Source organism: Copadichromis virginalis, linkage group LG20 (assembly GCF_057382275.1).
Source record: "Copadichromis virginalis isolate Kocher_CV1m ecotype Utaka linkage group LG20, C_Virginalis_male_GT1.1, whole genome shotgun sequence".
Classification (NCBI taxonomy): domain Eukaryota; kingdom Metazoa; phylum Chordata; class Actinopteri; order Cichliformes; family Cichlidae; genus Copadichromis; species Copadichromis virginalis.
The window spans coordinates 21,967,564-21,982,436 of record NC_140637.1 but is presented as its reverse complement, the minus strand read 5'-3'; the positions used below and the strand labels follow the sequence as shown (position 1 = coordinate 21,982,436).

The window sequence follows — 14,873 nt, the reverse complement described above, 5'->3', positions numbered from 1 at the left end:
CTTCAGAAACTGAAAATCTATAACAGTCATGGAGACAAGCCTGAGAGCATACAGAAATAGAAATGCAGATGGTGACAGTTTCATAACTTCTCATATAGAAATCATTACCCTGATCTCTTTACTTTTATGTGCCGCAGCCTTTTGGCAGAGCAGTGTAGAGAATATATTCAAATAAGTTTTTGTTTTCAACAATTGTGATAGGCACATTATTCATGGAGTACAAAATGTATAAAGATTTGTGGTTGCTATCCATCCATTTTCTTAACTGCTTATTCGATTTAGGGTTGTGGGGGGACCCAGAGCTAATCCCAGCTGTCATAGTGCAAGAGGCAGATTACACCCTGGACAGGTCATCAGTCTATCAGGGTGCCAATGCAGTTAGAGTGTCTTTAGTCTGGTGGAGGAAATACATGACCCAGAGGAGACTGGCACAAGGACAGCATGCAAACGCCTCACTGAAAGGCTTTGATTTCAAATCCAGAACCCTGTTGTTGTGAGGTGATAACCACAGCACAGTTAGCACTTCACAAGCTGCATATGAGACCAATCAGAGGTGTTTTATTGCACTCACAGAACAGCAAATGGTACCAGAGTGAAAACTGAATACAGGTTTATAGTTATGCTTAGACAAATTTTTACAATTATTAGTTTAACGTTGAGCCTTTGCAGATGGGTCTTTGTTCAGTTTAAGACGACATTTATGGACACAGTTGAGAGAGGGAGGCTGGTGAGCCTTTTTAATAGTCTCTTGTGCATTTTTTGTTATAGTGGCATCCTGTGAAAATGGTAACAGATACGTGGAATTACAGAACAGACTGCACACAGTGCCCATGTGGCTTCCATCTCATCCTTTCAACATGCTGTCATTAAGTGTTTTATGTAGTTACTTACTTACTTGAATGTGGCAAAATCAAACAACTGAGGTCATGCTGTTGTGTTAAATGGAAAGAGATTCATGTACACAAACCATATGATGTTTGGTTGTAAAAGTTATTAGGTGCAAAGTAATTGTTTCTGATTTCTAAAACAAACATATAAACCAGTGCAACAGCAATGCACTTTAGTGTGTTTGTTTTGGTTTGCTTTTGTTGAATTTCATTGTAATTTATGGGAAAAATCTAATTGCTGCAGTTAAACTGCCTCATTTGAAATAGGACAGAGGGAGAGTATAGTTCAAACAAGGATAGTTTTTGAAAGAAAATCAGCATCAGCCTATCATTCCTCCATTTACTTCACTTCCAACATCCTTGAATAAGAGCCCTCTTCATAAGCTTTTTTTTTTTTTAGCACCAGAGGATAAAGTCTCATAGAATTTACATTTTCAATCTATGGATAATGAACTCACAGCAAGGTAAAGTATAGACTGCATGCTTGACGTATTATATGTTTTACTTCACGTCTGTACCTCATTCTGTTGTTTAGCGGTATTTGAATCCAGTTTGGGTGCCTGCAGAGCACTGTATCCATTTGTATGTTGAACAGCATGGGTGTGTCTGTGTTTCGGTTGAGTCTTTGTGTTTTTTCAGGGGAAAAATGATAGCACAAGAACCCAGGGGGTTGTGATAAAGAACATTATCACAGAAATATGTCTGCAGCTTGACATCTTCCCCTCTATGATACTACAACACATAGTACCTCTGGGGGAGGGCTGTTTATCAGTCAGTGGCTTTAAAAGTAACAGGTGGACATGGGAATATGTGAAGGAGATAGATGTGAATAGAATAAAAAGATCAGGAATGGAAAGGTAGGGAGTTTTGATGTCAGGCTAGGAGAAGGAAGCTTATTTCAGCAAGTTATTCCTTGTAGTGATGCAGTGTGAATGCTAGGTTACAGCACAAACAGCCATTCAATTCTACCTTAATCTTCTGTCTGAATTGTATCCTGTGATCCATAGGCTTTTTCTGGCCCATGAAAGTGGATTATCTTTGCTGTGTAACCCTCCTACTCCAGTATTGTGACAGTAAGTTGTGCATTGAGTCAGCAGAGAATCAATGGCTCTGCTGAAAACTCTCCTTGGTCATAAGCATGAGTAGTTATGACTAGGGATGGGTATTGATAAGATTTTCACGATTCCGATTCCATTTTCGATTCTGTTTAACGATTCGATTCTTTAATCGATTCTTTTTTTTAAAAAGGAGAACACTAAGGTCGATTAGCTTAGAACTTTGTTTTATATCGTCTCATTGAACAAAACAGAAATTTAGGAGTAACATGGCCTTATATCCAACAGTGAGATCTTAAGAGATCCACAGCCTACGGCTCTTCAATGGGGTGTCACAGGGTCCCCGGGGAAAAAAATTGTAAATGTAAAATAATAAAATAAATATTCTTCTGTAGCAATAACAAAGTATAACATAAATTATTCTGTAGCAATTACACAAGAATATCCAGTAATGTCCCTGCCTACAATTAAACACATTCACTTACCGAAAATCGGGGCATCTGCTGTGGCAAATGGGTGCAAGCCTTTTACCACAAACTGAGTCTCTGCTCGGTGACATTCGTCTATCCTGGCCTGAAAGGAGACGCTACCGGTAGACTGCAGCGACAACTGCCGGCGAGCGCCAGCCAGACTCTGTCTGTCTCATCATGGTCACCTAAATGCACAGTAATGGCAGGTTTTGTAATAAGGCAGATTGCGCTAACATAATATGCACGGTTAGTTGATTATTTACCTGCCGTGTTAACGGGAGAGGACGTGCAAACGTTACCGCTGCTGCTGGGTTGAGATTCACGAGTCCGGAGCAGAATTAAAATCACGACATTTAAGGTTATTGTGTGTTTTGTGAGCAAATGCTTTTGCATATTCGTAGTGTTTCCTCCCTTAAATGAAATATCTACTTTGCAAGTATTGCAAGTTGCCCTGTTGTCATCCGTTCTCGTAAAGTATAATCAAACTTTTGAGCGTTTGAGCCGCTTAGGCGCCGTGTTTCCTGCCAGGTAAATGACGCTCCGCAACGTGGTGACGTCATTCGGGGCGACTGGTATTGATAAGGGAATCGTTTGCAAAAATGGCAAACGATTCCAAGGAATTGAAACAGTGGGAACCGGTTCTCAACAAGAACCGGTTTTTGATACCCATCCCTAGTTATGACTGAATGTAAGTCCCTTATTGACTCAAATTCATGTTCTTAGTAGCCATAAGTGAAACGTCAGATAGCTTTGATTCAATAGTTTTTACTTAATCTTGAATTGTACAGTATGATTTATAGAATGTCTCATTCCATGTATGCCATAGACCGAAATGTATGGTAAGATAATATGGACAATATTTACTAGACTGGATAAATAATCCCTTTTAGCCATGTGTTTAAAATAGAAAATAAAAAGAGTTATTGTTGTATGTTTTCAAATTCCATTGAAATAGTTTGATATTTCCGGAAAAATAAACAGTCCTTTGACGGCTAAAAAGAGGCTCGGTAATTGGAAAAGGGACACTGGGACACACTCACTCTTATCACAGTCCTCGTACGGCTTGTAGATATTCACACTTTTTAGGCATAAAACAGCGCTACCTGGAAATGGTGATGTTTTGTTCAGATAGACAAGGTCATCTGGAGTATAAAAAGCAGAGCCCAACACAAATGAAAACATCATGTGCTTTCACTCTACAGCTAAATATGTCTTCACCCAGAGGACATGCATGTTTTTCATGCTAGTCTTTGTGTATCTTGTTTTTTTCCTGCCTTTTCCGGAAGGGGATGGCAAGTTGTTCACCCTTTGAGCAGCAGTGTGAATTGTATCGGGTCTCAGCTGAGTAATGTCAGCTTGTGTATTTGGACCCAATCTGATTATAAAAGTTACAGCTGGCTGTCATTCTTGACTTCCTATTTTTTGGACCAGCTGCGAAATCTAGGTTGCTGATGGATTAGATGTCATCTAACTTTATTAATAACACACTGGTTAAATGAATTGGCATATATTTGAGAGAATATGGCATCTAAATTTGATACAAAATCTGAAGGGTAGGGTTGCACAGTGTCTGTCTACTTCTGTCTGCATTGAAATTTCCCGATGGACGAGAATGGTGGGGAGTATGGGGGTTGGTTGAACTTGGGTCTGTCGTGAGAGCGGGGAGTAGAGGAAGACAGAGCCAAATGAGAGCCAAAGATGGACATTTTTATTTAAATTTATTTTGTGGGGAAGTGATTGACAAATGGTTTGATAATTGGCCAAACTCTAATTTTAACAATAACTATAAATAAAAGAGCAAACACACCAAATGTATATGAAATAATGCAAAGGCTACACCGTGAACAATAAAGCCGCCTACGTACAGTTAGGTCTACATGCCTCTACTGTATGTAATCAATTATCATTTGAAAAACTGGGTTGATGAAAGCGAACGGACTCACCCAAAAATATATCGTTTTTCCAGCTGGGAAGAAATAATTTAATTTTGTTGTAATTCAAGCAGAGCAACATGATTATTTTCTATTTAGCCGCCGTTTATTCTGTTTAGGCCTCCATGTTGGGGAGAGTTGGTGTGTTAGGACTTCTTTTGACAGTGACAGTGAGGGATGAGGGTCTCGCTTATCAAGCTCTGGAACTTTTTGTGTGATCAAATCAAAGGGCAAGCAGGATGACACGGGCTCTAATGGAGGCAACACATCACTGTCATTCTCATTATCTCCCTTCTCCATTGACCTCATTGCCTCAGTAACACTGCTCACCCAGCACAATGGGCCATTAGTCTATTAAAGTGTAAATAATTTTCTCAATGTGGAGCTGAATCACACCTACATCTAGCTGTACTGAGTACTGCGTATGTGCCACACATTTTGTGCTGGAAATAGGCACAGATATGGACACACAAGCTGTATGCGCTTTATCCTTCTGAACGCACATCTTAACACACACTCTCTTTCAAAAGAAAGGCTTAAGGGTTGGAGGCTGACAGCTTTGTCATCCCATGACACCACACAGTGATGGAGATAAAAACCCCCATGTTTCTTACTCACAGTCCCCCAGAGCTACGCAGACATTCCTCAGTAACTGACATGGAGTATGGCAGGATGGAGGTTCCCCCGACTTAGAGCTTTTAACATCAGTATGCTGGTATCAGATGTAGTGGTCCTCAAGGGAGCTGAGGGAGTCTCCTGTGGGTTAATGCATGAGAGAGACAGAAACATCTCACATGTGGTGTGAGGATCTTGACCAGCGAGTGCTGGTCAGAATATTCTCTTATCAATCTGATTTTATTGTTTTTTTGTGTGTGTTTCTTTGTTTACTTTGACTCGCACCTTGCAGAGAGAAGCATGATGAAAAATCACTGTGTTAGGGTCATAATACTGGTTTTAAAGGGCAACAGTAATTTGAAAAAATATCATGCCAGTGATTTTACTATTGTAGTTGCTCAATTGATGCAAAACATGTAACTGTAAATAATGTTGTTAATGGAAAAGATGCCAAGGCTCCCTGGTTTAAACTAGAATGGCACCATGAGCTGCAAAAAAAAAATTTAAAAAAATTTGCGTCTTTCTTGCATAATATATTTTTTTTGCTCATGAAGAAATTGAAATATCTGGTGTTACATGACGTCTTTCTAGCACTTTCACTTAAAAAAAATTTCCGTGTCAAAGATCTGGGAAACATTACTCCATTAATAACAGGCAATCCAGCTGGATGAGTAATGTCTTCGCATCTCGGCTGATATTTTCAAGTCTCCAATGTAAATGTCAAGCACACTTTTATGTGGTTGTCATGCCATCTATCACTCTCAGTTGGATACAGCTGCTTTTACAAGGTCCTGTATTGTGTAAGGATAAGCACAGACCCGTTTCCTGCTTTGTATAAGGCCATGATGTGAACATTTTCTTTCTAATTCTTATGCACTCTCTGCAACTCTCTGATACATCCCTGGAATGAAAGATAACAGACTTGTCCTCTCAGAGTTAAACTAGAAATGCCAAAGCCAAGGTACATTTAAATAAGTCTTATCTGAGAAACACATTTTGTCCTTGCTTGTTTTATCAGATGTAAGATGCATTTTTAAAGCTGCTGTCCTTTATACAACCCCTGTTACAGCAGTATGGGTGTGCAAGTGAGAATGTGGATATCCAGTGCAGTCAACTCTAGTGCAGCATGATGCCCTAGTGCAACGCTTTGCGCCGATGTGAAAATAGAGAGGTAATCCTTCAAATTTACAATCAACCTTTATTCTGTCTAAACTCTGTGGTGGAAGAATGTTAACCGTGAAGTATTTCTGGTAGCGAGAATGGGGTTGATGTTCACTGTCTCCTGCTGTGTGATACACACGAGAAAGTAAAAACGTGCTCATGTGGCCGACTGTGACAGCAATGTCCAGATTCATGTGTGAAAAGGTATTAAGACTGGTCAAGTGATCGGCTTGTATTTTGTCACACCATCAAGAACTTATTACTCTATAATCATCTAAATCTGACACACAGACAAAAATAACATGTAAAGGAACTGTTGCTAGTTAGTGGTATTTTCGTGATTAGCTCAATGACAGGCCAAAATTAAACCTCTTTCTCCTAACCTCTCCTAATGCCTGTTCTCATTTTTGCCATTTTAAAAGTCAAGTCTCAATTTCTGAATTAATTTTTTATTTTTACTGGTAATTTAGGTTATCAGCCTTATTGTTATGAACCAAGTATTTGGATCAAGTAACTCATAAAAGAAGACATCCATTTGACACACACTAAGTAGGATATTCTCTGCCACTGGTTAGACATCCATAGACATCAATGGGACAACTCAAATTGTACAAATCATCTGTTCCAATGTGATGAAAGAGAAAGCTGGTGTTGTAGAGCGAGTCACCTACCAGTCGGAACGTGGGTGGATTGTCAGTGGATTTACTGTCCATGTGTCTTGCCCCAATGCAGCCCTTGTCTGAATTTCGATGATTACTGGCAAACTTAAGTTCTGTACGGTGGCTATCCAAGGGATTGATGGTCATGTTATATTTCTCCCATTTTCAAATAATTGCAGCAATAGTGGTCACCTACTCACCAAACTTCCTGATGGTCTTGTAGCCCATTTCAGCCCTGTGCAAATATGCAGTCTTGTCCTTTGTCAGCTCTTTTTCTTGCCCATGGTGGTGGAGAGATTGGAAACTGGAAGAAACTGGAAATTAAACCACCATAAAAATGAGAGACTGTTCATTTCTTTGTAAGTGACCAAAATTACAAGTTCAGCAGGGGATCAAGTAATTCCCCCCCCCCCCCCCCACCCCCCCACCCCGACTAATGTCACTAATAAGGATAAATCATTTTAAAATCAAAGAATTATAATTATTGATTATTGATTCAGAGTTTTTGTGTTATAGTCCAGTGAACCAACATATAAGAAAATGTGTCTCAATGCAGGTAGTGGATTTGGAGTTAGCATATGCAGACTTTTGATGTCCCATTTTCTGAACAGATAAAATGGAGATGGGGAGTAGAAACAGGAATCCAAAAGGTAGAAAAACGTCACTGCACTGAATGGTCAACAGTGGGGAACGGATCAATTTTGCTGTGCATCAGTGGTTTTTGTGTAGATAATGGTAATTTGAGGAGAACAAAGCCAAAGGGTCTAGTTTCAGACAGAAAGTTTGTGGAGCGGAAATGACTTGAACAGCTCCACCACGGTTTCCCTTTGAGTCATATGGAATAACCTCCATTTGATCTCCTCACATGCTTCTCATTTTCCTGTTGTTCTGCTCTTAGATGATCGGTTTATGTCACTAACATTATCCTTTATTTATCCAGGTAAAGGTCTCATTGAGATTAAAATCTCTTTTCCAAGAGAGACCTGGCCAAGAGGATAGCAGACGTTACAACAAATACAACACATAACAATATAACAATTAAAAAACAAATACAATATTCCATGCAGACAAATGAACACAAGCATGTGAATCACCAGCCCCCTTACCCTTTATGTTTCCTCACCATCAGACCCTTTGGCTTAAATTATTTCTGCTTTCTAGACTGGAGATTACAGAAAGTGTTTTGGATGTGTGACCATGCCAATAGACCATTATAGTTGTGAATCTACAGTCTTAAAAACAGATTTTGGTGACGGTTATTGAGTTACCTTCATTTGAACACATGCTACAGGCCAATATGAGATTTTCTGCAAATTGAATCTTGTGTTCGCCATAAGTGCTGCTGTCATATGAGTTTCAGTGTAAACCTTAAAAAATGCATTTAGCAAGTAAGATGCTGATTGAAATTAATAATATATAGGGGGCCGATGAAAGGTTTATAGCTCAGAAAACTGAGTGCCAATGGCTTTTTAGTTAATAATTATATTCCTAGACACAACTGTGCAAAGGAGCAATAACAGCAGGAAAAATATAATCGAACTTAGCCTAGCTTTTTATTTATTTATTTTTCATTTAACCTTTATTTATACATGTAGTTCCATTGAGACCTAGTGTCTCATTTGCAAGAGAGACCTAAACATTGAACACTGACCTAAAAGCACAATAAAATATGCCTTACTCAAGGGATGGACCAGTGTTGTGTCACATAATAAACAAATTAGCAGAGAATCAATTTTTAATTGTGTTTTTATGCATTTTGTGAAATCGCTTCAGCTCCAGCAGCTCGGTGTTCGAGCTCTTTAAACTTCCTCTAAGGGTGACCCTTAGACAAAACTAATTTCACCCAATTTTTTTGTCACTTCCCAAAGTAGAGCCATAGGTTGGAACATGTCTGACAGGTAAATAAAAGCTTTTGCTCTGGCTCAGGTTTGCTTTATTGCTGATGACAGTCAACCTTTAATTCTCACGCTTTCTTTTTCTTTCACTTAGGAACAAAACTCCAACAACTTTCCCCCAATCCAAAGAGATCAAGCCACTATTTTTCAGCAGGGAGCCATCTTACAAACACTTTGAGGTACCGACCGAAGCAGGAACTGCTTGGGTTGTCGTGGAGCGCCTAAAACTGCATTTCCTCCAGTGGTTTCTCCCTTCCCTCATATTATTACATCAGCTGTTAGGTGTTTCCTTGGCCTCATCTGCATTAATTCCAGTCAGGGAACTTCATCTCTCCATCTTGATTGTGCTGCTGGGGAATTTATTTTAATCGAATTGTATCACAAATAACATAGCTTGCTATGTGGTCCAGTTATTTGCGCTTCAGTTTGTGTGAGTAAAGTTCTAGTAGGTGAATTTGAACTGTTACTGCACAGTAACTAACATGTGCCCTTATCCGTGCATGGCCTGCACAGTTTATGTAGGCTAGCAGTAATTACTAACTTAATACTCCACACTCCAAAGTGATATCTTACTCTGAAGTCAAAATTTTGAAATATTAACTGTAAATTTCAACTTAGCTCTGCCTGGCAATTTATTTATTTTGACCGGTTTTGACCAATTAACCTAACCCCACTAACTGCGTGTCTTTAGGAAGCAAGAGAACCCGGAGAGAACCCACACAACACGGGGAGAACATGCAAACTCCACACAGAAAGGCATTTTCTGTGTGGATGGTGGCCAGATGGTGGAGTCAAACTCAGGACCTTCTTGCTGTGAGGCCACAGTGCTAATCGCCGCGCTGCACGATTTTAACAAATTAAAATTAAAATCTCCCTGATGTACCTTTAATCTTGAGTAGTAGGGGGATAAAAAAAAAGGTTCAAAGGTGCATATTTTGTTGACGTCTGCTTTACTTCCGTGCTGCTTGCTTCTGTCACAATAGTGTCATAACTCACACAGGAAATAACTTCCATGTGAAAGTTTGGGTTTTTTAAAGGGCATAGTCTCAATCTATCCTTGAGTTTGGTTTTTTGATTTTTGTATGTGGCCTTCTAAACTGGTTTTTCATCTTCTCAGCTCTTTGTTGGGAATGATAATTCAACCGGAATAACTTCATGTCAATCCAGGCCATTCTCCCACTGATTGTCACAAAACCTTGGCTATGCAGGAGCAGTAATTTAACTTCTGGAACCTTGAAAGCCCAAAATATCTCCTCCCACTGCTTACAAGGCTGCTGGATCAGTTCAGAGGCTGTTCAAAGCAGTAGTAGAACGGCAATTTTGTGCTTGGTTTTAGCCTTTTTTTCCTCACTTTACAAGGAAAGTTACCAGGGTCAGACCTTCTTTTACTCAGATGTGTCTGCAGCCTTGATTGAATGAATCATATGCCACAGTGACTCACATCTCACAAGTGATGCAGTTATGATCATTGTACCCTTTTATTATATTTCCAAACGTATATTATATTCATGCCGTATTTCTTTGTAAGCTACTAAAGGAGGTGATGGACTGCACATGTTTAGCGCATATATAACATGACAAGGACAAATATATTATTATATATTATTACAAAAATCAATAAATAAACTTTAGCGATTTTCTGTCATCATCCCCACTGAGAGCAAAGTATGCCAGACAATTCTCCATGTCATTTCCATCTTCTTAAAGCAGGAGTGCATAAATACTCCTGTTATTCTTATCGGAGGCTGTGTGCCACTGTGTGATTGGCTGATAGCTGATGACTCATTTCAACAGGCTGGTGTGGGGCTGGCAAAGGAGCGGAGGGTAGGTGGTGGTGAAAAGGGGGAGCAGGAGGTGGGAGTAAAGCTTTCTCCCACTGCGTGTACGCTTATGTGCAGTGCTGTTGTACAGCGCGCCGTTTCGCACAAAAGCACACAACATAAATACTTGCAAACGGAGTCAACTTCATCTATACACTTACTCACTGTGTTTTCTGCTCATCTCTTCAGCCGCGGTTGCCTGTAGCCATACTTGAGGAGAGACATAGAGCCGGAAGGAGAGAGAGAGAGAGAGAGAGAGAGAGAGGAGGGAGAAAGAGAGAGTGAGAGAGAGGAGGGAGAAAGAGAGAGTGAGAGAGAGGAGGGAGACTTGTGTTGATCAGAGAGTCTGCAGCCCCCCAGCCTTCCCTCTGTTGCTGCTACAGTACGTGTGAAAGGAAGAGGGAGAGGCAGCAGAAGCAGATCTGCTGTTTGACTCTGAGACTCGGAGGGAAGAGCAGAGCGCTGTGAGCTGTGCAGTGCAGAGCAGAGCCAGTCAGTCTTCTGGTATGTGTCCAGTGTGAGCAACTCAGCCGAGTCCCTGCGCACTTCTGTCTGAGCTGCCTCGCACCCCAGGACTCTGAAACCAGCTACACAAACAGGTGAGTGTCAACAGAATCATGACAAAATACTCGACTCACTAAAGACTGCACTGGATGTATCCATGTGATTATCATTATTATTATTATGATTTCCACCAGTCTGTGTTTATTTTACTGTAATGTATGCATGTTACTATTTGAATATTGTAGTATATACAGGAATGATTTCACAAATGCCAAAAGTTCTTCTTAAGAAATGAGGTGTATCCACCTTTGGTTTTGTGCGCGTCGATGTGACAGGTGGGGGTGTTTTCACATATATGTTCGCGCAAACGTTAGTTTGTATGAAGGCTTGTTTACCTTCTCGCTGACAGGTGAGAAAGACCGCTGGGACTTGGGGAAAGCGTTGCCTCTGGAAGGAGTAAATGCATTTGATTTCATCCCTGTTTCCCCATGTGTCCATGTGTCCCTGCTAGAGAGAGTGGGTGGAGTGGAAACTGTTTCTGCCACTGCTCTCTCAGTGTAGTTTAGAAACAGGGGAGAAAAAACAAGATACCCCCCCCCCCCCCCCCCCCCCCCAAAAAAAAAAAAAAACAACAACACAAGATGAAGACAGTTTCATCTCAGAAGCTGTGCTTTAGGCGGACTACAGTATTTGATGGAATGCAGATTGCGCCTCCGTTCCAGCCCGCAATTTGTCCGTGTGGACACAGTAGTTTATCAACAACTGTCGGGAATATCTGCAGGAGTTTACACTTCAGATTTACGCTGTTTTTCTTGAGCTTAGCGTGAGCCTTTCGTCTCAACTGCGCAAGAGAACGACTGCATCCATCCCTAATTATTGTAGCATTGGTAGAATGCGATCGCTGTAGTCTAAGACTGTAGCAATATTCTCGCTTTAACATCTAATCTGTTACATAATAAGGTTCTCAGCATACTGGCTTGGTTTCAAAAATAGAGCTGACATCAAATCAAAGATCTCTCTAATGGGCCAGATCATGCATGCCTTTTTTCTGTGGCGTTATATGCAGCAAACAGTCTGCTGTTAATTTGGAATAAGGTTTTTTTTTTGGCTCACATGTCCACTTTTCTCCTGTCTGTGTTAGTGTATCATATCAGTGCTGATTTCTTTATTTGTTTTGCCCTGATTGAGCCCAAACGTAATTATTTGTACTGTGTTGCAAAGCTGGATTCCTCTTTAGCACCTTCTCCTCCATATTGGTGTGTAACACTCGTCACTTGTACTGCATCCTGGGATGTAATTACGTGTAATGGCAGCTCATGAATGTTTACCGCAGGGAATCAGCAGGTTGGTCTAGAATTATTTTCTCCACTGCAGAACTTGCTGAATGGACTTTAGTTCTTTTGAAGTTTGTCTTTGAACTAAGCCTGAATCTGACCAACTTCAAGCCTGTATGATTTGCTTAAAGAGAGGACAGAGAAATACAATCCTTTGAATAAAAGCATATGGCTGAATGAGATTTCACAGAGACACATTGTCAGTGTTTAGATGGTTTAAACCCCTGAGCCATGACCGTGATCTGGGCTGCCATTGACAGCGAAAATTCCCCTCGGTGTTTGCTGCTGTTGTTTGCCTCCAACTGTCAATCTGTCACTGCTGTGATGTTGAAAAAACAGCCCAAGCTCCCCATTGACTGTGCCACCTCCTTTTTTCACCCAACCTCCAGTATATATGTACCGACATCCATCCATCCATCCATCCATCCATGTTTCTCCCACCAGGTTTGAAATTGTCTCTTCACTTTTACCATGCGCCTCCCTCCACCCCTCTCCGCTCTGGTCGCCACAGAAACGGCTGATTCAGGAAGGGTGGGCGGGTGTCTCAGAGCTCTTGCTGCTTTGCCCCATGCGGCGCTTTCACAGTACATTTCTGCTTCTGTGCTGCTTTTATGGCCCTGATATGCTGACAGTTCAGGTGGCTCAGTCAGATGTTATACAATTGTATCAGCTACACAAAGCCTGTTTGTTCACTTCCCTCAAAGGACATGTTCAGAATTTAGACTTGCATTGCCATTCATGTTCAGTTTTTATTCTAACAATGGATCACAAGGAAGCCTCTTGATTGCCCGCTGACAAATCACTAGTGGTGGCAGATTTCTTTTTTAATGGTTTGTTTGTTAAATTTGTGCAGACATTATTTGTGGTTATGAAGTGAGCGGCTGTCTTTTTATGGTCTTCTAATTAAGTGATCCAGGGAGATTGCAGATCTGTTTTATGTGGCACCTGGGTCAGAATCAGAGTCACACTGTGTGTGTTTAGAGACTATACTGAGGTGATTAATAATGTAATACACCATGACTGAGGCGTTAAATAATAGATATTCTATGACCTTTCTCTTACATAAGGTTGATAAAATAGAATAAGAGTGATGGAGTGAAGGATTGCCATGAGTAGGTAGATCTGCAGACTTTTTATTTTTTGGTATGAATTACTTATTTATTTAATTTACACATGTATTGCAGTTGACCTCCCACTCAAACACCAAATAAAAGATTAGCTCCTGTAATTGCAGGCGTATTAAACAGAAGTGTTTTTTTTGTTTTGTGTTGTGGTTTTAACCATTTTTGTTGCATTTTTCCAGATAGCTCTGGTTGCCATGGTGATAATTTGTACAGTAGCTTAAAAACGCCACCCTTTGGAAAAGGCTTCCAAACAGGAAATGAAACTAGTGTTTTTACTGCAGTCAATTCCAAGCAGGACCCCATGAGTTCATCCTGCTGTGCCTGATTAAATTAAAATGGGAATTGTATTCACTTAGGAGATAATGGTGGAGAGAAGCTTCGTGAAAATCGAGCTTTTGATGCTTTTATGTTCGCTGTACAAGCATATTATTGATTACCGAGTCACAGCCTTTCTGTGGCATATCGCTGACGATGTAGCTACTGAGGGAAAAAAAAGTTATTTGCCGTTCATCTTATTTTGCTTTTCAAAATGCAAGAAGAGCACAGTGTAGCCATCTATTTAGTCATTAATTTGTGATTTATAGCACTATTTGTTCGGGTTCTGTTTTTTATTTTCTTCTTTTAGAGCTACAAAATTCATGCAGGTTAAAGTGTTTTTTCCACCCTGCAGTGTTCAGCTATTACAGTCAGTGGTGACGCAGCCCGAGACTCATACAGCACACTGCAGAGCCGTCACGAGACACAGCCAGAACAAAGAGCGCACACTGTCATCTAAGAGAAGAACTCAACACAGAAGCAGCCTGTTGAGGCACCAAAGTGTGACATACAATACAGCAGGACACCATGTGCTGAGACCTAACTGACTCATTCGGCTACCTTGTGGCACTAAAGGTCTCAGGTGGGACCTTGTTAGTTCACTGTTGAATATATTGCTCTTCCTTATTCTCATAAACATGAAAACAAATGGGCACGCAGAAGTTCACAGATGAAACAGTGGTACCAGGCACTTTAATCATGTGTGTCTCCACCCTGATTCCCCAAGCGCATAGCTACAGATTTGCAAAAGCAAAAGCAAACAATCGTGGAAATATTTATTACCAAATAACTCAAATATCTTGAAAAGAAACACAAGTACAGTAAAATTGATTATTATGGGGTGTTTTTTGCTGTGTACAGACAAGTTTATGAATACAGTGAATTACCACAAAAAATGTGGACCAACTTAGTCCAAGAACCCACTACCACACATAACAGTGATGCTTCAAATGTTCCCTACAACATACAAAACCAGTGAGTGAACATGAGAAGGAAGTGAGTCCTGAATGCCTTCTGAAGGCAAAGCTTAAAAAGCTGGTTTTACTTCAAAGGTCACATGGCTTTTTAAAGTCACCACAGCCAAGACAACTTGCTTGAGTACA

At 40.4% G+C, this 14,873-nt stretch overlaps 1 protein-coding gene across 1 annotated transcript in view; it reads left to right on the top strand.

Moving 5' to 3' along the window:
• Positions 1 to 10,566: 10,566 nt before the first annotated feature.
• Positions 10,567 to 14,873, top strand: part of LOC146684786 (prickle-like protein 2) — a 36,375-nt gene continuing 32,068 nt past the window's right edge. Inside the window, exon 1 of the mRNA XM_085443305.1 lies at positions 10,567 to 11,092. The gene's annotated coding sequence lies outside the window, so the exon portion shown is untranslated. The remainder of the gene's footprint in view (positions 11,093 to 14,873) is intronic.